Source organism: Ranitomeya variabilis, chromosome 8 (genome assembly GCF_051348905.1).
Source record: "Ranitomeya variabilis isolate aRanVar5 chromosome 8, aRanVar5.hap1, whole genome shotgun sequence".
NCBI lineage: Eukaryota > Metazoa > Chordata > Amphibia > Anura > Dendrobatidae > Ranitomeya > Ranitomeya variabilis.
In genome coordinates, this window is record NC_135239.1 from 16654465 (window position 1) to 16677009 (window position 22545).

Here is a 22545-nt window from a genome sequence, read left to right on the forward strand (position 1 = left end):
ATCTCTACAGCGACCTAAACAGCGACGCTGCAGCGATCGGATCGTTGTCTATATCGCTGCAGCGTCGCTTAGTGTGACGGTACCTTAAGGTTCTGGAACCCTAAGAACGGGGTCTACGTCTGGAGATGTGCATTTTTGTGCTCTGCGTCATCCATTCTCTATGGAAGGTCCAGAGAAAACCCAGCACTGCAGTCGGCTTTCTCATGGACTGGAGGTTGAGCATGGGAACTTCTGTTCCATTTAATACGCGCTCTCATCAATTGTCCCCTATTATACAAATATGGCGTATTTTTGGGAATAATCCTTTAAAGTGTTCTTGTTTGATTTGATTTTGCAAACAGCAGAAAGTTTGTAAATTTTGCTAAAAACCTGAATTGGTAATGCGGGTTGAATAGTTTTGATTGGTAAATTAGAGCTATGAGATGGCATTGTACTGACAAGGTTTCTGGTGTCACGGGCTATATATGTTGCAACCATTCATCATCACGGGCAACAGACGCTGCAACCATATTGATCAGCGCACGTCTCACTATACATATAATGTAAAATGATTCACTTGACTGCCATCTGCTGGCTAAATAGAATACTATTTGTGCTTTGTAAAATGTAACCCAATTCTACAGTTTCAGCAACACATATCAATAGTTTGAAATCTGGAAAACAAACTGAAAAAACGGCAAAATGTCTTCTTTATGGCAAGAAATAAAAGCTCTTCTAGTATCATCCTGTACAGTTTAGACAATAGAAACTATTTATTATGAGCAACAATCTGTTTCTGTTTGATACTTTTCTTTTTAGATACACTTGTACATAGGGTAATCTTCCCTCAGGACAATCCCTGTCCATTCGCCTCATCTGAGCTTGGAGCCCTGGTTATACATTTTTCCTGTTTTATGGATGTTTTTTCATATATTCAGACTGACGTTAGGAAGACTGAACTTTGGACTGTGTTCAGACTGCATTGTTTGTCTTTTATGAGCTGAAGATTTGTGCAAATTGTGGCCCTGGGTGTTGTTCCTCAGTGATGACAAATTCTTTGCGGGAGGAGATAAGCGGCGCTCTTCTGCTCACTATACTGACATTTCATGGCAGTGGTTGGGACTATGGCTGGTGCTACTATAGGTCACAGCCTTCCCAAAACCTTTTAGATAACAAATGCACTAGCAGGAAGCAGCAGGCCCCCACTGGTACAGACAAGGGCAGCACAGTTGCAAACTACTGATAAAAACAGCCACCCACACACCAAGCAAATTATGGAGGGGTTAGCATTGGGCCATCATTGCTGCAGCACTGGCCTTCATTTACTATACTCCAACTACTTACATGTCCGCTGTCCAAGTCATTGGCTGGATAGTTGGTGACATCATTGCAGGAGAGAACAGCATAAAGTGGTGGAGCTAGAATGGAGCAGATTTACTAAATAGATTTTTTTTGCAATTTTTTTAGCACTGGCCCAATTTTTTAATAACTTGGAAAACTCCTTTTAAAGTGTGATGTCATGTGCCGCACATGGCTGGCAAGCCGAAATCACCTGCAGGCTGAAGAATTGTTTACTTTTCTTTTTAATGTGTTGCAAAAGAGCAATAGAATGGACATTATACCAGGAAAGGGCCCAGGAACAGGGTAATTATACTAGGATGGAGCCATGATGGAGGGCATTACACCAACAAGGGGCCCAGGATGGGGGTCATTATACTAGGATAGGTATCATTATACCAGGAAGGGCCCAGGATGGGTGACATTCTTATAGGATGGGGGTCATTATACCAGGAAAGGGCCCAGGATGGGGGACATTGTAATTGGATGGGGGTCATTATACCAGGAAGGGGGCCAAGGAAAAGAGACATTATTACTAATTATTATTAGGATGGCGATATTATTACAGAAAGGGGCCAGGACAGAGGACATTATTACAGGAAAATGCCTGGATGGGGACATCATTACATAGAGGGTGAACACGTATGCCTTTTATAGGATCTAGAATACTACAAAGGCCAATACATCTGACCAACATGGAGGCCCAGGCCCAAATTTTGATTGACAGCAAGCTCTGCACACACTCTGAACAAACACACTACAGAACATACTGTCAATTAATGTGTCGGAGAGTAATCGCAGCCGACTCACTATGTTGACTGCAGTGACTGTAAGGCTATGTGCACACGTTCCGGATTATTTGCGGATTTTTCGCGTTTTTTTTGGCGGTATTCCCCGGCAAAAACGCATAAAAACGCATACATTATGCATCCCATCATTTCCAATGAATTCCGCAATTTTTGTGCACATGTTGCGGATTTTTCAGCAAAAAAAACACATGCGGAAAAATAAGCAGCATGTTCACTAATTTTGCAGTTTTTTTGCGGATTTCCCACTATGCTATTGAATTGGGAAGCTCCGGAAAAAAACGTGAAAAATCCGCACAAAAAAACTGCGACAAAAACGTGTGCGGATTTTATGCGGAAAATCTCCGGTTTTGCTCAGGAAATTTCCGCATAAAATCCTGACGTGTGCACATAGACTTACAGGTTCCTGCACCGCTCACTTGAGTAAAATAAAGGGGCTGCAGGGAGAATAAAGCTTAGCTTTCACCCTGTAGCTGCTGCTCCAAGTAAGGCAAGCATGATGTAACCATTATTTACCTGCTGATTACCATTTTAGCAGGAGGTAAATAGCATTTCTGGAGATGACAGGTTCCCTTTAAATAAACAAGATAAAATATATTCTGTGCTAAGAAGATGGGATGTGTGTGTCACCGCCAGGGACGCAGGTGTAGCGCTCCTCCTCGCCTCACTCCAGACCTCGCTGGATGGATAGAATATGATTCGTCCATAGTTGAAGCAGAATATCGAGTGCAGTAATCCACTTGTGCAGCTGCTTAGTTTCAATTACATAGGTAATTGCCTGTTTTGTGCTGGAATTAATTTTTCTCCGCCACTTAATGATCTGACTACAGATGTGGCATCTCAAATGCACATGGTCTTCTAAAAATACATAAGAAGCAAAATAAAGTCTATTTTATCATGAGCCGTCCATGTGAATGTGAAGCTGCCATTCTTGTGTGTGAGGCCCTGGGGCAAGAGAACTGTTTATTGGAGAAAGTGTCAAGCAGAGGCACTTAGTAAAGTCTCCGTGCTCGCCGTGGTACGCAGCCTCCTTTGTCCAAGGCTACATCTTTATTATTTCTTGCATGCGTTAACATTCCCCAATATTTAGCACTGCAGGCTGGAGTGATGCAGAGCCCGGCCATGTAGGTCAAGGAATAAACACATCCTCTGCACAGGGCTCGGGGCGATGCAGAAAAAGCTTTTTTGGCCCCGGCCAGACTCATGAACACAGCTAACAATCATTATTTCTGCTTTGGGATTATCATCTGATGAACTGGCATAATATTCTACATCTGAAAAATTTAGAAATTTGGCCAAAATTTTGAAAATTCAGCAATTTTAAAACTTTTAATTTTTATGCCCTTAGACCAAGAAGTTATGTCACACAAAATAGTTAATAAATAACATTTCCCACATGTCTATTTTACATAAGCACAGTTTTTAAAACGTAACTTTGTTTTTTGTTAGGGAGTTAGAAGGGTTAAAAGTTGACCAGCGATTTTTCATTTTTCCAACAAAATTTACAAAACCATTATTTTTTAGGGACCACATCAAATTTGAAGTGACTTTGAGGGGTCTATATGACAGATAATACTCAAAAGTGACACCATTCTAAAAACTGCACCCCTCAAGGTGATCAAAACCACATTCAAGAAGTATATTAACCTGTCAGGTGCGTCACAGAAACTAAAGCAATGTGAAAAGAAAAATGAACATTTAACTTTTTTCACAAAAATTATACTTTAGACCTAATTTTGTTTTCATAAGGGTAACAGGAGAAAATACACCCCAAAAGTTCTTGTGCAATTTCTCCTGAGGACGCCAATACCCCATATGTGGGGGAAAAATACTGTTTGGGCGCACAGCAGGGCTTGGAAGGAAGGGAGCACCGTTTGACTTTTTGAACGCAAAGTTGGCTGGAATCGAGAGTGGACAACATGTTGTGTTTGGAGAGAATTTGATGTGCCTAAACAGTGGAAACACCCCACAAGTGACACCATTTTGGAAACTAAAACCTTCAAGGAACTTATCTAGATGTGTGATGAGTACCTTGAACCCCCAGGTGCTTCACATAAAATGTCTAAAATATACTTCACTGTATGGCGCACCAAGCCAACACGATGCTTTACTGTAGGGAGCAATGAGCTACCATATGCTTCATTGTAGGGAGCACTGAGCCTCTGCCATGCTTCACTGTAGCAAGCACTGAGCCTCCGCCATGCTTCACTGTAGGGAACACCAAGCCACCATATGCTTCACTGTAAGGAGCACAATCCACCATATTATTTAGTGAAGGGGGCACCAAGCCACCATATGCTTTACTGTAGGCATAAGCCTCTGCCATGCATAACTGTAGGGATCACCAAGTCACAATGCTTCACTATAGGCAGCACCAAGCCACCACCATGAATCACTGTAGGCTTCAATGACTCAATGACCCCCCCTCCGTGCTTTACTGTAGGCATCAGTGACCGCCCTCTATGCTTCACTGTAGGCACCAGCGACCCTCCTCTATGCTTCACTGTAGGCATCACTAAGCCATGAAAATATTCACTGTAAGCATCACCGAGCCACCACCATGCTTCACTGTAGGCATCAGCGAGCCTCTGCCAAGCTTCACTGTAGACATCACCTAGCCACCACCATGCTTCAATGTAGGCAAGGTGTTCTTTTCAGCATACCCTTCACTCTTCTTCCTCGTCCAGACATTTCCCTGAGCCAAAAGCCTAGAAAGTTCCAGCTTGGTTTCATTTCTCCACAGAATGGGATCTTATACATTTATTTTGTGGTTTATTTATATGATTTTAAGCATATTTAAGTGACCTTTTTGTTTTTGTTTTTTGTCAGCAGAAGTGATGTCTTGGACCTGCTTTTTCAGCATATCAAGAGTATTTGACCACCTGTCTCCTCAGGAATCAGCTGACAGCTTCCTCTTTTTTGCCAGATCCTGGCAGTGTAGCCAGTGTTCGTACAGCTTTATCTCTACATACATTCCTTGTCTTTGATTCTTTTTTTTTTTTTTTTTTATTCATCAGAGATTTATTATAGAGCAGAGGCTTTATCCTAAATTATTGCCTATATGTTTAAAAAATAGAAAGTCTGAACATTGCAGATCGATGGCTACTCTCAATTCACTTTATATAGAAATCAATAAAGTTGCAGAGTTAATGATGATAATTTTCTTCCAAATCTGGACACATTCTTTGAACTCTGTGGCATGAATCACTCTGGAAATGCTTAGCTGGATGTATCCGCTGCCCCTATTAGAAGGGCTGGAAAGTGCTATAATAACAGTGATTTGCTGATTGCAGGATGTAGGAGGAATTCACTTTAGCATATATTTTGCATACTAATTAAAGGTCATTTGAATGTTAGCTATTATTAAGTCACAGCAAATATAGTATAGTTTATGTGTTGGGTTCAGAAAATCAGGCAGAGAAAACATGAGCAGTGTGTGATTAAAAAAAAAAGCTAATTTAATTTGCAATCATGTATCACTTTGTGCATCGTTTTCTAGAAATGAATCATGTACTGGGAAGAAGATGGACATATTGCCCACTTTCCCCCTTGAAGAACAAGCAAAATATTATATTATGTAATGTGAATTTTGAAATGAGTTAATGATGTTGGTTATGTGTTACTCGATGGTAGGGAGAGTTATAGTTAAGTTTCGGATTAGCCCAGAGTGGGAAGGGCTAAGCTGCAGGGATACAGAGGAAGTCTAGGGTTTGTAAGTCCAAGAGCGACATGTTAAGCATGTCGAGATGAGGAGACTTAAAGCCGCAATGCTCCTCTGGGAAATATGCAAATTGTCTCTTCAGAGAGGAAGAGGAATAGAACTCTAGTGCCACCTATTGGAAGTAGCAATCCTAATAGTCAATGTCAACCCTTTAGGCTAGGTTCACATTTGCGTAGGACAGAGCTGCGTACTTCCTCCGTTAAGCCCCGCCCACTACTGCACCTCTTCCATTCAGCTCTGCCTACGTCTGCATGTGTCCTGCGTACCTATCTTTAACATTGGGTACGCAGGCCATGCGGATGTCGTTTTGACGCTGCGCCAACAGCAACAAAATGCAATATGTTGCATTCAACGCAGTTGGCTTGTGTACCCGATGTTAAAGATAGGTACGCAGAACGCATGCAGACTTAAACGGAGCTGAATGGAAGAGGTGCGGAAGTGGGAGGGGCTTAACGGAGGAAGTACGCATCCCTCCTCAGCTCTGCCCAACGCAAGTGTGGAACCAGCCTTAACGAGTCTTGTCACATGACTTAGGATAAAAGCCAAACCAGAATCTCAATTTGCAGACACTGTGTTTCGGGGTACTGCCCCTCGTCAGTGCAAACTGCAGATCTGGTTTTGTACCCCGAAACACAGTGTCTGCAAATTGAGATTCTGGTTTGGCTTTTATCCTAAGTCATGTGACAAGGCTCGTTAAAGGGTCGACATCGACTGTTAGGATTGCTACTTCCAATAGGTGGCACTAGAGTTCTAGTCCTCTTCCTCTCTGAAGAGACAATTTGCATATTTCCCAGAGGAGCATTGTGGCTTTAAGTCTCCTCATCTCGACATGCTTTACATGTCACTCTCTCCGCAAGGAGAAATTATACTTCTTGAATCCCAGTCAGACGCCTCTCACTCAGCAAAACCAAATCTCCACTTTGCACTGATGAGGGGCAGTACCCCGAGACAGTGTCTGCAAATTGAGATTCTGGTTTGGCTTTTATCCCAAGTCATGTGACAGGGCTCGTTAAAGGGTCGACATTGACTGTTAGGATTGCTACTTCCAATAGGTGGCACTAGAGTTCTAGTCCTCTTCCTCTCTGATGAGACAATTTGCATAAGTCCAAGAGGTAACTAAAGAACAGAGGGGAAAGAGGGGTAAAGGAATAGTCAGCTCACCAAACGTTGATTAGCAGTCTTCCTCTGTAAAGGTACCTTCACACGAAGCGACGCTGCAGCGATAGCGACAACGATGCCGATCGCTGCAGCGTCGCTGTTTGATCGCTGGAGAGCTGTCACACAGACCGCTCTCCAGCAACCAACGATGCCGAGGTCCCCGGGTAACCAGGGTAAACATCGGGTTGCTAAGCGCAGGGCCGCGCTTAGTAACCCGATGTTTACCCTGGTTACCAGCGTAAAAGTAAAAAAAACAAACAGTACATACTCACCTGCGCGTCCCCCAGCGTCTGCTTCCTGACACTGACTGAGCTCCGGCCCTAACAGCACAGCGGTGACGTCACCGCTGTGCTTTCACTTTCACTTTAGGGCCGGCGCTCAGTAAGTGTCAGGAAGCAGACGCTGGGGGACGCGCAGGTGAGCATGTACTGTTTGTTTTTTTTACTTTTACGCTGGTAACCAGGGTAAACATCGGGTTACTAAGCGCGGCCCTGCGCTTGGTAACCCGATGTTTACCCTGGTTACCAGTGTAAAACATCGTTGGGTATCGTTGCTTTTGCTTTCAAACACAACGATACACAGCGATCGGACGACCAAATAAAGTTCTGGACTTTATTCAGCGACCAGCGACATCACAGCAGGATCCTGATCGCTGCTGCGTGTCAAACGAAACGATATCGCTAGCGAGGACGCTGCAACGTCACGGATCGCTAGCGATGTCGTTTCGTGTGAAGGTACCTTAAGGCAGCGCACAGAGCAGTCCCAGTTTCGGACGTGGCGATAAATGGTAAAAATAAATAAATTTTAAAAAAATTATATCCTCCAGCGGTAGCTAAAAAATATATAAAAAGTAAGGTTTATTGATCACATTAAAAACTGTAGTAGCAAATCACCAAAGGAGATCCATAGATATAGGAGAAGCAGACCAATTAGCTTCAGCTTAAGTCTATGGACGCCTATTACACAAAGCTCATGTTCTGGCCTGCTGACCTGTGGTTTGCAGAAGCTGGTATATGTCTAGAGATTGTTGCAATTATAAGGTGAGCAAGTACTCACTTTTTTAATTGAATATTAACATCGGATAAGACCCTGTTTGCACTTTCTTTGCTCCCCAGTCACTCCTGCTAAGAAAAAGAAAAGGACTTCAATTGATCTGGCATAACTTATGTGCAGGATATCAACTGGTCTGGTCTAAGTTATGTGCAGGAGAGTGTCTTAGTGTCTTTTAGGTTTTGGATGGCTGAGGACGGCCATCGTTAAAGAAGGGGGAAATGTAAGGAGATAGACATATTGCCCACATTTTCTTTTACAGAACAAGTGTAATGTTATATTGTGTAATGTGAATTGTGATATGTGTTAATGATGTTGATTATGTGAGTTACTCGACTGTAGGGAGAGTTAGAGTTAAGTTTGGGACTAGCTTAGAGTGAGAGGGGCTAAACTGAAGGGACAAAGACAGTTCCTTGTCAGAACATCAGATGGGGCCCAGTAGGCGTAGAAAAGACCCATGGTCTAATGTGAGCAGTACCGCATGGCATGGATGTCCATAACATGAGAGGGGGCCGAGACAGAGGATAGCGAGATCCTAGCAAAAAGTTGGAGTGAAGTGACCGAAAGGCAGATTGGTCAAATGGAGACTGATCTAGAGAGGATGCCTAGCACTACAGCCCAGCATTTATAACTCCAAAAGGCAACGGGCCAAGATGGGACAGAGTACGTGAGACAAAGAGAGTGCCACAGGCGGGAGTTCCAGAGCTCCAGGGTCAGGGAAGATAAGTTTCTGCCATACTGGCAATATAGTTCCCTACATGGGAAGGAAGATGCGGAACCGTGGGTTGAGAATCGGACTCTTGCTACCTGGACTGTAGTACTGAGCTGGGCTCTGGCGAAACAGAGAGGAAGGGTGAAGATAAAGGACAAGTAAAGAGGAAGGAATTGAAACTGTGTGTGGAAAATGCTATGTTTATTTTTGACTGGTGGTCTACCTCATTGAACATCCAAAATCTTGTCCTGGCAAACCACAGCACAAGTCCACACACCCAGCCAGGACACACACCTTCATGTAACGTGCCGGTGAGTAAGAGATGAGTAACTCAGCCACAGCTATCACCCCGAACCACGTTACATACTGAAAAGTCTTCACTAATATACAGTAGGGAAAAAAGTATTTAGTCCGCCATCAATTGTGCAAGTTCTCCCATTTAAAAAGACGACAGAGGCCCGTAATTGACATCATAGGTAGACTACAACTATGAGAGTCAAAATGAGAAAACAAATCCAGAAAATCACCTTGTCTGATTTGGCAAAAATTATTTAGCAAATTATGGTGGAAAATAAGTATTTGGTCATTAACAAAAGTTCATCTCAATATTTTGTTATATATCCTTTTGTTGCAATGACAGAGGTCAAACGTTTTCTGTAAGTCTTCACAAGGTTGGCACACACTGTTGGTGGTATGTTGGCCCATTCCTCCATGCAGATCTCCTCTAGAGCAGTGATGTTTTGAGCCTGTCACTGGGCAACACGGACTTTCAACTCCCTCCAAAGGTTTTCTATGGGGTTGAGATCTGGAGACTGGCTAGGCCACTCCAGGACCTTCATATGCTTCTTACGAAGCCACTCCTTCGCTGCTCTGGCGGTGTGCTTGGGATCATTATCATGCTGAAAGACCCATCCATGTTTCATCTTCAATGCCCTTGCTGATGGAAGGAGGCTTGCACTCAAAATCTCATGATACATGGCCTCATAAATTATTTCATGTACACGGATCAGTTGTCCTGATCCCTTTACAGAGAAACAGCCCCAAAGCATGATGTTGCCACCCCCATGCTTAATAGTAGGTATGGTGTTCTTTGGATGCAACTTAGCATTCTGTCTCCTGAAAACACAAGTTTTGTTTCTACCAAACAGTTCTACTTTGGTTTCATCAGACCATATGACATTCTCCCAATACTCTTCTGGATAATCCAAATGATCTCTAGCAAACTTCAGATGGGCCCTCACATGTGCTGGCTTAAGTAGGGGGACACATCTGACACTGCAGGATCTGAGTCCCTGGTGGCAAAGTGTGTTACTGATGGTACCCTTTGTTATGGTGGTCCCAGCTCTATGCAGGTCATTGACTAGGTCCCCCGTGTGGTTCTGGGATTTTTGCTCACAGTTCTTGTGATCATTTTGATCCCACGGGGAGAGATCTTGCGTGGAGCCCCAGATCGAGGGAGATTCTCAGTGGTCTTGAATGTCTTCCATTTTCTTATTATTGTTCCCACAGTTGATTTCATCACACCAAGCTGCTTGCCTATTGCAGATTCAGTCTTCCCAGCCTGGTGCAGGGCTACAATTTTGTTTCTGGTGTCCTTCGACAGCTCTTTGGTCTTCACCATAGTGGAGTTTGGAGTGTGACTGTTTGTGGTTGTGGACAGGTGTCTTTTCTACTGATAACAAGGTCAAACAGGAGCCATTACTACAAGTAATGAGTGGAGGAAAGAGGAGACTCTTAAAGAAGTTTCAGGTCTGTGAGAGCCAGAAATCTGACTAAATACTTTTTCCCCCACTGTATACTACACAAAACAGGACACATCCTCTATATACTACACCCCATGGGACACATCCTCTATATACAGCACCACATGGGACACCTCCCTTATATACTACACAACATGGGACACATCCTCTATATACTACACCACACGGGACACATCCTCTATATACAGCACCACACAGGACACATCCTCTATATACTGTACCACACAGGACACATCCTCTATATACTGCACCACACGGGACACATCCTGTATATACTACACCACACAGGACACATCCTCTATATACTACACCACACAGGACACATCCTCTATATACTGCACCACACGGGACACATCCTGTATATACTGCACAGCACGGGACACATCCTCTATATACTACACCACACAGCCTCTATATACTACACCACACAGGACACATCCTCTATATACTACACCACACGGGACACATCCTCTATATACTACACCACACGGGACACACCCTCTATATACTACACCACACGGGACACGTCCTCTATATACTGCACCACACGGGACACATCCTCTATATATACTACACCACACGGGGCACATCCTCTATATACTACACCACACGGGATACATCCTCTATATACTACACCACACGGGACACATCCTCTATATACTGCACCACACGGGACACATCCTCTATATACTGCACCACACGGGACACATCCTCTATATACTACACCACACGGGACACATCCTCTATATACTACACCACACGGGACACATCCTCTATATACTACACCACACGGGACACCTCCTCTATATACTACACCACACGGGACACATCCTCTATATACTGCACCACACGGGACACATCCTCTATATACTGCACCACACAGGACACATCCTCTATATACTACACCACACGGGACACATCCTCTATATACTGCACCACACGGGACACCTCCTCTATATACTGCACCACACGGGACACATCCTCTATATATACTACACCACACGGGGCACATCCTCTATATACTACACCACGCGGGATACATCCTCTATATACTGCACCACGCGGGACACATCCTCTATATACTACACGACAGAGGACACATCCTCTATATACTACACCACACGGGACACATCCTCTATATACTACACCACACGGGACACATCCTCTATATACTACACGACAGAGGACACATCCTCTATATACTACACCACACGGGACACCTCCTCTATATACTGCACCACACGGGACACCTCCTCTATATACTGCACCACACGGGACACATCCTCTATATACTACACCACACGGGACACATCCTCTATATACTACACCACACGGGACAGATCCTCTTTATACTGCACCACACGGGACACATCCTCTATATACTACACCACATGGGACACATCCTCTATATACTACACCACATGGGACACATCCTCTATATACTGCACCACACAGGACGCATCCTCTATATACTACACCACACAGGACACATCCTCTATATACTACACCACACGGGGCACATCCTCTATATACTACACCACAGAGGACACATCCTCTATATACTACACCACACGGGACACATCCTCTATATACTGCACCACACGGGACACATCCTCTATATACTACACCACACCGGACACATCCTCTATATACTGCACCACACGGGACACATCCTCTATATACTGCACCACACAGGACACATCCTCTATATACTACACCACACGGGACACATCCTCTATATACTGCACCACACGGGACACCTCCTCTATATACTGCACCACACGGGACACATCCTCTATATACTACACCACACGGGACACATCCTCTATATACTACACCACACGGGACACCTCCTCTATATACTGCACCACACGGGACACATCCTCTATATGCTACACCACACGGGACACATCCTCTATATACTACACCACACGGGACACATCCTCTATATACTACACCACAGAGGACACATCCTCTATATATTACACCACACGGGACACATTCTCTATATCAGGAAACTAACAAACAAATGACGCTATAATAGGCATTTTATGAAAAATAACCTCAGAGTTTCTAGAAGCGTCTTGTTCTTTAAAAACCCAGCAGGGTTTGCCCGAGTTTAGCAGCACAGCGTGCACAGAACCTTAGGACATCCTAAGAGCTACAGCGATGAGCATTTTTCTGAAATAGCTGTTTAATAGAATTTGCAAAAATAAATTTGTATCAACGTAACAAAGTAGCACGGTGTAAATGTAAAACACCCGCTTGAATCTTATGTGCTTTTGCATTAGAGACCCTTAATCTCACTATGATTTATCTGCTGCTTATTCTATCTTTTTACCCACAGCCTTGAGAATATTTTGTGTCCTCCTTTTATTCTCTTTGACGTGAATAGCTGCCACAGAAGAGCCGTCCTCCAGATTACTAATTTTACAATGACACTGGCTTTGCCCTTGAGGAATACATGCAATTTGATTTCCTTTTCAATTGACCTCAGCCACAGCAGACAGTAAAAATAAAACACTTTTAGCATGGAGCCGGACATTTATGATGTAACCAGGACCCCCATGGCCATTTCTTTAATGAATAAAAGAATGAGGTTTCCCGTATCTTTTCTCTCCGACACGACCAATGAGAATGGACTTCCTGAGACCCGCAGAGGCCACTGATCTGCCCCCTGGCATCCCGCACTTCCATTACTAGTGAATACATTAGGCTATTTATTACACATTAAATGTCTTTCTGGGGGCAAATGCATCTCAGAGGCCCAGATAAAATGCCTCACATTTCCATTGAATCTAGATATTGTCAGTGAGCAAAAAGAGCTCGACCGTGAAGCACAAGTGGGTGCAATACTCTGTGCAGTGTTCATTTCCCAGCTGCTGCAGAACTTCCTTTAATTCAGCAGTTAATAAAGGTACAAAATGGAATCTGTTAGCGGGTTTTTGCTATTTAGGTAGATCGGCTTTCTCGGCTCCGAACGTAGGTAGTCACGGAACACTGCGTTTATTAGTTACAGCAAGTTTTACTCACAAAATAAACACAGCCCTCTGGGGAAAAACAGCAAAACAAAATGGTAGCACTACATGCTGTCCTTGCATCAGTGGGGGTCAGCCCACTCAGGGTTAGCAATGTGCTGTGACCGGCACCATGTAGTAGTGCTCTGAATACTGACAAGTGTAGAACCCCACCCACACCTCTGATTGTCCGCTTCCTGTTTACTCTGTGCATAGGCAGAAAGCTACCAATCAGTCGTGGAGGCAGGGTTACAAAGATTAGCTGGACTAGGTTGCAGTCTGAAGCCTCTGTCACTCCAGCTCTATTCCACGAATAGCAACACCTGTTTCTTCTTGACTGACATCTCCTTTACCTGAAGTCACACAGCATAGAAACTGTCAGTCAAACAGAAGGAAGCTGCACTAGGTGGAGAATAGAGCTGGAGTGGCAAAGGCTTCAGATCTACCACAGCTCTTCAGCCTCATTTGCATATACAATCAAACACTGATTTCTTACTGTGAAGGAACGGACTGGCCATGTAAAGGTATTGCTGGACTTGTCTTTGAAAGAGCTACATGTGCATATAAATAGTTTGGAGATTCCCTTTAAGCAGTGCTGTGTCCTTTCATGGTTAATCCTTTGCACAGGCTCCTTCTATGCACTGTGGCTTCATTATGGAGGACCAGGTCAAAACTGCCCATTTTTGCTCTAATTTTACTTCCACTGCTGCCCTAAGGATTACTTTTGTTTTTAAGCTGCCTGATGGAGTCAGAGATATGGCATTATTTATTGATTAATTTTATGGTCTTTACAAATGGGGAATGGCTGACGAGCTAATAATGCGAATACTCAGGGAGCTGCGGGAATGATAGGAGTAAAAACTGGACACTTCTGACATGGTACAGAGCAGTGTGAATGGGAACGCTGCTGCAAACTAAAATCTATACAGTACAGGTGATACAGCAATGCTGTTGTTGCATCTGTTTTGAAATCTGTGGGGGCCCCAAAGTTGGGCTCCGAGGAAAGAAGATTCATCATAATTAGAAATATATTATTAAAAGGAGCAAAACAGAGAACTTCCAGCAAACACCCAAATGTGTCAGATCCTGAGGACGGCACCAGTGTAATCAGTTACTCTGCAACCATCTCTTCCATTCTCATAATATGCTGTAGCTTCACTGCAATTCTGCAATATTTTGAATTTGTTCCAATACTTTACAATAGTGATCTGGTGACACAAGACTAAGGGCAAGTTAATCAGGCCAGTGAATAATTAGCATAGATTTGATTTATTTCCCATGCACAATGATTTGTTCTTGTGCTGTGAATTATTTTCATCCATATTTTACCACCTTAAATGAGTCATGAATGCCCGGAGGCATTGTCATAAAATGGGCATTTCCAATACAAGTGCAGAACGTTATGCGCGTCACTGTGTCACACTGTTTACAACTTGCAGAGTATTTTTGACGGACTGGTTGTCAATTCATTATTTCCAAACAATTCGGAATCCATGAGAAGGACGTCATCCGGTGTGTTGCAGACTGTACACATTATTATAAAAGTGATCTTGTGCGACAGCACAGTCCTGAAAAATTCAGCAAATGGAGCTAATGTAATGATATTCATCGTAGCCGGGATATGCTAAAACAGATTATTGCGCTGACAATATTTCATTTAGTAAAAGAGCATGGATCGATCCCTGTGAAGCGTTCTTCCTCCTCCAGGAGAAGCACCATTAGTTTGTATGCAGAATCAGTTTTCTTATGCAGAAAAATTACATGGGGGCTTTAGTAAAAAATGTTGCACCTTCAATTACAATATTGAGATACTTGATAGCTGTTTTCTAATAATTTACACGGAGACCTTCTATGGATGCAGAATTGTTCTGCTATGGGCTCGTACTGTACCTCTGTCTGGCTCCAATTTTATAAGGGGATTAATGTTCATCTGCAGAATTAAACTCACTGAAATGCCTTATTGGCAGCAGCTTATCTTTCATGCCTGGTGAAATCCAATATACCCACTTGTTTTTACACCCCAAATCTCGGAGGGTCATCTATGTGGCTCTCACCATATTATCTCAATGGCAGGTGCTAATAAAATTAACTGATTTGACTGAGTTATGTCTATTGCTAAGGGGAATATTTGGGGCCTTGAAATTTATCACAGAGTGTCCCCCTGTGGGGACCCCACAGTAATCAGCTATAATCGATAGTAAAATCTGGCAATAAGTGTTGAAATTATGAGCAGCACTCCAGCAGGGTGAAATTAATCATTACACACTGTCTATTAATATCATTGGGTTGTGTGTTTAATGCAGGACTGGAAAGGTCCTCCAGAGCGAGTGATTCTGTATGTAATGCCTCTGCACTCCAGCCGAGAGGTGAGGAGCCTGAACAGATCGCCTTTAATTCTTTAAAGAGTTTCCTCAGAGTCATTTTTGTATTACTATGTGAGAGGTGCTGAGGACATCGTGGTCACAGGTAGCTCCAAGGACACGATGAGCTTTTGGTGAGTTTTTGATGTTGCCGATTTTCTGCATCCATTACCGTAAGTAAAATAGGTGACTTGCATGATCAAAAATATGCAGCGTAAAAAACTCATCAAAAGTCATTGTGGGAACCCAGAATAACACTTCTCTTCTAATGTTCTCCCAGTAAACACTAAGGTGTCAATCATGCCATTTACAGCATGATAACAGAACACTGCTAGGATGAGTTGCAGCGATTGTTGGACTAGTTGAGGTTTTGGCATGTGCCAATATTAAACTTTATCTTTTTAATAACTGCAGCACTTATTTATTAAAAATGTGTTGATTATTTCACGGGACTCTGGTCCATCGGTGAGGTTAGTAGTTTCTGGTCGTTGGATGGGAGGCTCATGAATCACCTTCCATGATTTACAGCATGGATTTTGATTAGCAGGTGTGGTAGATTGGCTCACTCGGTTGCACACGGACATAGACACGGGAACACTGCAGCTTTAGAAATGCACTTGGTTTATTGGATATGGCATAAACCAAGCTGGAGCACAAAATAAACATGGCCCTCTGGGCAAAACAGCAAAACAAAACAGCAGCACTACGTGCATACGTGCAGTCCTTGCATTAGTGAGGCTCAGCCCACTCAGGGTTAGCAATGTCCTTTAACCCCTTCGCGCCATGCGCCGTACTAGTACTGCGCTGCCGGCACTGCATTTGTGCCAGCAGCAGTACTAGTACGGCGCACCGATCACCGCGGTCTCGCGCTGAGCGCCGCGGTGATCGGGTGCGGGTGTCAGCTGTATATGACAGCTGACACCCCGCAGCAATGCCCACGATCGGCGCTAGCTGTCAGTAGTGACAGCGGCATAGAGGGGGAACGCGCAGGGACGGGGGCTCCCTGCGCTCTCCCACTGGAGCAACGCGATGAGATCGCGTTGCTCCGGTGATCCGGAAGGAGTCCCCAGATCCAAGATGGCCGCGGGACTCCTTCCGGGTCATGAAATGACCTGGCTAGCCGGCGGCTGCTGAGAGCTGCAGAGAGCAGGCGCCGGAAAGCCACCTAAACTTGCCTGTCAGATCGTTTATCTGACAGAGTGCTATGCACACTGTCAGATCAACGATCTGATCTAATACAGTGATGTCCCACCCTGGGACAATAGTAAAAAGTAAAAAAAAAATATATAGAATGTATAAAAAAAAATTAAAAAATAAAAATCCCCAAATAAAGGAAAAAAAACATTTCCCAGTAAATCCATTTATTTATGTAAATTAAAAAAAAAACAATAATCATATCATAAAAATCTGCCAAAAAAAACGCTATAAATGTAAATCAAACCCCCCTTCATCACCCCCTTAGTTAGGGAAAAATAATAATATTTAAAGAAATGTATTTATTTCCATTTTCCCATTAGGGTTAGGGTTAGGGCTAGGGCTAGGGTTGGGGTTAGGGCTAGGGTTAGGGTTAGGGCTTGGGTTAGGGCTGGGGTTAGGGTTTCAGTTAGAATTGGGGGGTTTCCACTGTTTAGGCACATCAGGGGCTCTCCAAACGCGACATGGCGTCCGATCTCAATTCCAGCCAATTATGCTTTGAACAAGTAAAACAGTGCTCCTTCCCTTCCGAGCTCTGCCGTGCGCCCAAACAGTGGTTCCCCCCCATATACCGGGTATCAGCGTACTCAGCACAAATTGTACAACAACTTTTGTGGTCCAATTTCTCCTGTTACCCTTGGGAAAATAAAAATGTGGGGGCTAAAATATCATTTTCGTGGAAAAAAAAATATTTTTTATTTTCACGGCTCTGCGTTATAAACTGTAGTGAAACACTTGTTGGTTCAAAGTTCTCACAACACATCTAGATAAGTTCCTTGGGGGGTCTAGTTTCCAATATGGGGTCACTTGTGGGGGGTTTCTACTGTTTAGGTACATCAGGGACTCTGCAAATGCAACATGACGCCTGCAGACCAATCCATCTAAGTCTGCATTTCAAACGGCGCTCCTTCCCTTCCGAGCTCTGCCGTGCGCCCAAACAGTGGTTCCCCACCATATATGGGGTATCAGCGTACTCAGCACAAATTGGACAACAACTTTTGTTGTCCAATTTCTCCTGTTACCCTTGGGGAAAAAAAAATTGCGGGCTAAAACATCATTTTGTGGAAAGAAAAAAATATTTTTTAATTTTCACGGCGCTACATTCTAAACTTTAGTGAAACAATTGGGGGTTAAAAGTGCTCACCACACATCTAGATAAGTTCCTTAGGGGGTCTTCTTTCCAAAATGGGGTCACTTGTGGGAGGTTTCTACTGTTTAGGCACGTCAGGGGCTCTCCAAACGCGACATGGGTTCCGATCTCAATTCCAGCCAATTTTGCATTGAAAAGTCAAACGGCGCTCCTTCCCTTCCGAGCTCTGCCATGCGCTCAAACAGTGGTTTATCCCCATATATGAAGTATCAGCGTACTCAGGACAAATTGCACAACAACTTTTGGGGTCCAATTTATCCTGTTACCCTTGGGAAAATAAAAAATTTGGGGCGAAAAGATCATTTTTTGTGAAAATAAATATGACATTTTTTTACGGCTCTACATTATAAACTTCTGTGAAGCACTTGGAGGTTCAAAGTGCTCACCACATATCTAGATAAGTTCCTTAGGGGGTCTACTTTCCAAAATGGTGTCACTTGTGGGGGTTTCCACTTTTAGGCACATCAGGGGCTCTCCAATTGCGACATGGGTTCCGATCTCAATTCCAGCAAATCTTGCATTGAAAAGTCAAATGGCGCTCCTTCCCTTCCGTGCTCTGCCATGTGCCCAAACATTGGTTTACCCCAACATGTGGGGTATCGGCGTACTCAGGACAAATTGTACAACGACTTTTGTGGTTTAATTTCTCCTGTTACAATGGTAAGATAAAACAAATTGGATCTGAAGTAAAAATTTTGTGAGAAAAAAGTTGAATGTTCAATTTTTTTTAAACATTCCAAAAATTCCTGTGAAGCACCTGAAGGGTTAATACATTTTTTGAATGTGGTTTTGAGTACCTTGAGGGGTGCAGTTTTTAGAATGGTGTCACTTTTGGGTATTTTTTGTCTTATAGACCCCTCAAAGTCACTTCAAGTGTGAGGTGGTCCGTAAAAAAAATGGTTTTCCAAATTTTGTTGCAAAAATGAGAAATCGCTGGTCAACTTTTAACCCTTATAACTCCCTAACAAAAAAAAAATTATGTTTCCAAAATTGTGCTGATGTAAAGCAGACATGTGGGAAATGTTGTTTATTAACTATATTATGTGATATAACTCTCTAATTTAAGGGCATAAAAACGAAAAATTTGAAAATTGCTAAATTTTCATAATTTTCGACAAATTTCTGTTTTTTTCACAAATAAATGCAAGTCATATCGAAGAAGTTTTACCACTATCATAAAGTACAATATGTCACGAGAAAACAATGTCAGAATCACCAGGATCCGTTGAAGCGTTTCAGAGTTATGACCTCATAAAGTGACAGTGGTCAGAATTGTAAAAATTGGCCCTGTCACTAAGGGTACCGTCTCACTATACGATTTACCAACGATCACGACCTGCGATACGACCTGGCCGTGATTGTTGGAAAGTCGTTGTGTGGTCGCTGGGGAGCTGTCACACAGACCGCTCTCCAGCGACCAACGATGCCGAAGGCCCCGGGTAACCAGGGTAAACATCAGGTTACTAAGCGCAGGGCCGCGCTTAGTAACCCGATGTTTACCCTGGTTACCAGCGTAAAAGTAAAAAAAAACAAACCGTACATACTCACCATCTGATGTCCGTCAGGTCCCTTGCCGTCTGCTTCCCGCTCTGACTGAGTGCCGCCGTAAAGTGAAAGCAGATCACAGCGGCGACGTCACCGCTGTGATCTGCTCTCACTTTCCGGCCGGCAGACAGTCAGAGCGGGAAGCAGACGGCAAGGGACCTGACGGACATCAGATGGTGAGTATGTACGTTTTTTTTTTTTTTACTTTTACGCTGGTAACCAGGGTAAACATCGGGTTACTAAGTGCGGCCCTGCGCTTAGTAACCCGATGTTTACCCTGGTTACAAGCGAACGCATCGCTGGATCGCTGTCACACACAACGATCCAGCGATGACAGCGGGAGATCCAGCGACGAAAGAAAGTTTCAAACGATCTGCTACGACGTACGATTCTCAGCAGGGTCCTTGATCGCCGCTGCGTGTCAGACACTGCGAGATCGTAACTATATCGCTAGAACGTCACGAATCGTGCCATCATAGCGATGAAAATGCCACTGTGTGACGGTACCCTTAGGTGAAAACAGGCTTCGGGGTGAAGGGGTTAACAAACACCACGTGCACAAACACTTTCCTGGAGTCCTTCCTCTCCAGACACTCCGTACCCAGACTGCCTCTGGAGCCCAGATATTTAAGCCAAGACCATGTGAATTCTTCCCCATGTGACTGATAACATGATTGTGACATCATGCAGGTCCTGTCAGCACATGGCGGTGCCGGCTCTGCAGGTGGAGATAAGGTGGACACCCTCCCACCCACTCTATGGATGTCCACTTAAAGCCATCCCAATTAAGCAACTTTAGTTTTAGCCTCACAACACTTTAAGGCCCCGTCTCACATAGCGATTTACCAACGATCACGACCAGCGATACGACCTGGCCGTGATCGTTGGTAAGTCGCTGTGTGGTTGCTGGGGAGCTGTCACACAGACCGCTCTCTCCAGCGACCAACGATCAGGGGAACGACTTTGGCATCGTTGAAACTGTCTTCAACGATGCCGAAGTCCCCCTGCAGCACCCGGGTAACCAGGGTAAACATCGGGTTACTAAGGGCAGGGCCGCGCTTAGTAACCCGATGTTTACCCTGGTTACCAAAAAAACAAACAGTACATACTCGCCTTTCGGTGTCCAGGTCCCTCGCCGTCTGCTTCCTGCTCGGACTGAGCCGCCGTACAGTGAGAGCAGAGCGCAGCGGTGACGTCAGCGGTGCTGCGCTCTGCTCTCAGTGTACGGCGGCTCAGTCAGAGCAGGAAGCAGACGGCGAGGGACCTGGACACCGAAAGGCGAGTATGTACTGTTTGTTTTTTTTGGTAACCAGGGTAAACATCGGGTTACTAAGCGCGGCCCTGCGCTTAGTAACCCGATGTTTACCCTGGTTACCAGTGAAGACATCGCTGGATCGGTGTCACACACACCGATTCAGCGATGTCAGCGGGGCCTCAACGACCAAAAAAAGGTCCAGGCCATTCCGACACGACCAGCGATCTCGCAGCAGGGGCCTGATCGCTGGTACGCGTCACACATAGCGAGATCGCTACTGAGGTCGCTGTTGCGTCACAAAACTAGTGACTCAGCAGCGATCTCGCTAGCAATCTCGCTATGTGAGACGGGGCCTTTAGTGTGCTGGAGAAAAATACTCTGGCTTTATATCACCGACGCCATTAAGAGTAGTGACACATATCTCCCCTCCAGTGCTTCACCAGTGACTTTGTCACACAGGACTGGCACAACGTCATCACTGTCATTTTTTTACATTATTCTATATACTGCTAAATCACAGTATTGCAGTAAACAGGGAAAATTATGTTTGATTGGAGACCTATCAGATGGCGCCAAGGACCTTCAATTGCTTCTCCACTGCAATGACAACCGACCAGCACGCCACGATCGCGTTGTGGAGGGCTGAGAGAAGTATCATTAAATTGCATCATTTAAATGTCTCTAAGTGAATGATGGCACTATTTAAATGTTTAAAAGCAGCAACTGGAGCAAGCTCCGGTCGCTGCTGTTATAGGTGGATACCCACTGTGTAATACAGCTTATATCTGCTGGGTATGATACAGACTCAGCTCCTGAGTCTGATCTATAAATGGTGACCCGGCATTGGACGTAGTGGCAAGGCTTAATTCAGTAAGAGGTTAAAGTAATTCTCTGGGATTTATTAGCTGTCTTTATGATAGGTCATCAATATTTAAGGATTCAGGGGAGGGGAGGCATCGCCTATCAGGTAGGGATTGCAATAATGATTCAGTTCAGTCCCATTCAGGTGCATGGGATGAGGCAAAACTACCTGTATGAATTGAACCACTGTGCCTAATGGCAGAAGTGGCATTCATAAGTGCCCCTAGGTCACAATATTATCCTGAAGGCCAGACCCTCACCCGCTTAACACTTATAACCTATTGTTTAAAATCTAAGCAATGAGATCACAATGTAGTTTGGATCTCAAGACAAACATGCTGCATGCAAGGTGTCCTCTGCTGCTGCATCTAAAGCCTCCCGACGATTCATACTGATTTTCCTTTGTGGATTCCCAGTTATGGGAAGAGAAATAAAACCTTGTTCCGGAGAACAGAGACTTTAACTAAACAGTTGATAAGTTTTTCAAACAAACGAGCGGACGCAGGAAATTACTGTTTTCATTATTACTTACATTTTCATAGCAAAAAGACGGGAAGATTCTGACAAATGATATCCTGACTGATTCAGCGTCACGTTTAGGGCTCCTGAATATAAAAGACACTGTTCTTATTTACT

General features: G+C 44.1%; 1 long non-coding RNA gene across 1 annotated transcript in view; it reads right to left on the minus strand.

The window, feature by feature from the left end:
* LOC143787773 (uncharacterized) overlaps window positions 1–22545 on the minus strand; it is a 75311-nt gene that overhangs the window by 24575 nt on the left and 28191 nt on the right. The window contains exon 2 of the long non-coding RNA XR_013218462.1: window positions 22442–22514. This is a non-coding gene — a long non-coding RNA (uncharacterized LOC143787773). The remainder of the gene's footprint in view (window positions 1–22441; window positions 22515–22545) is intronic.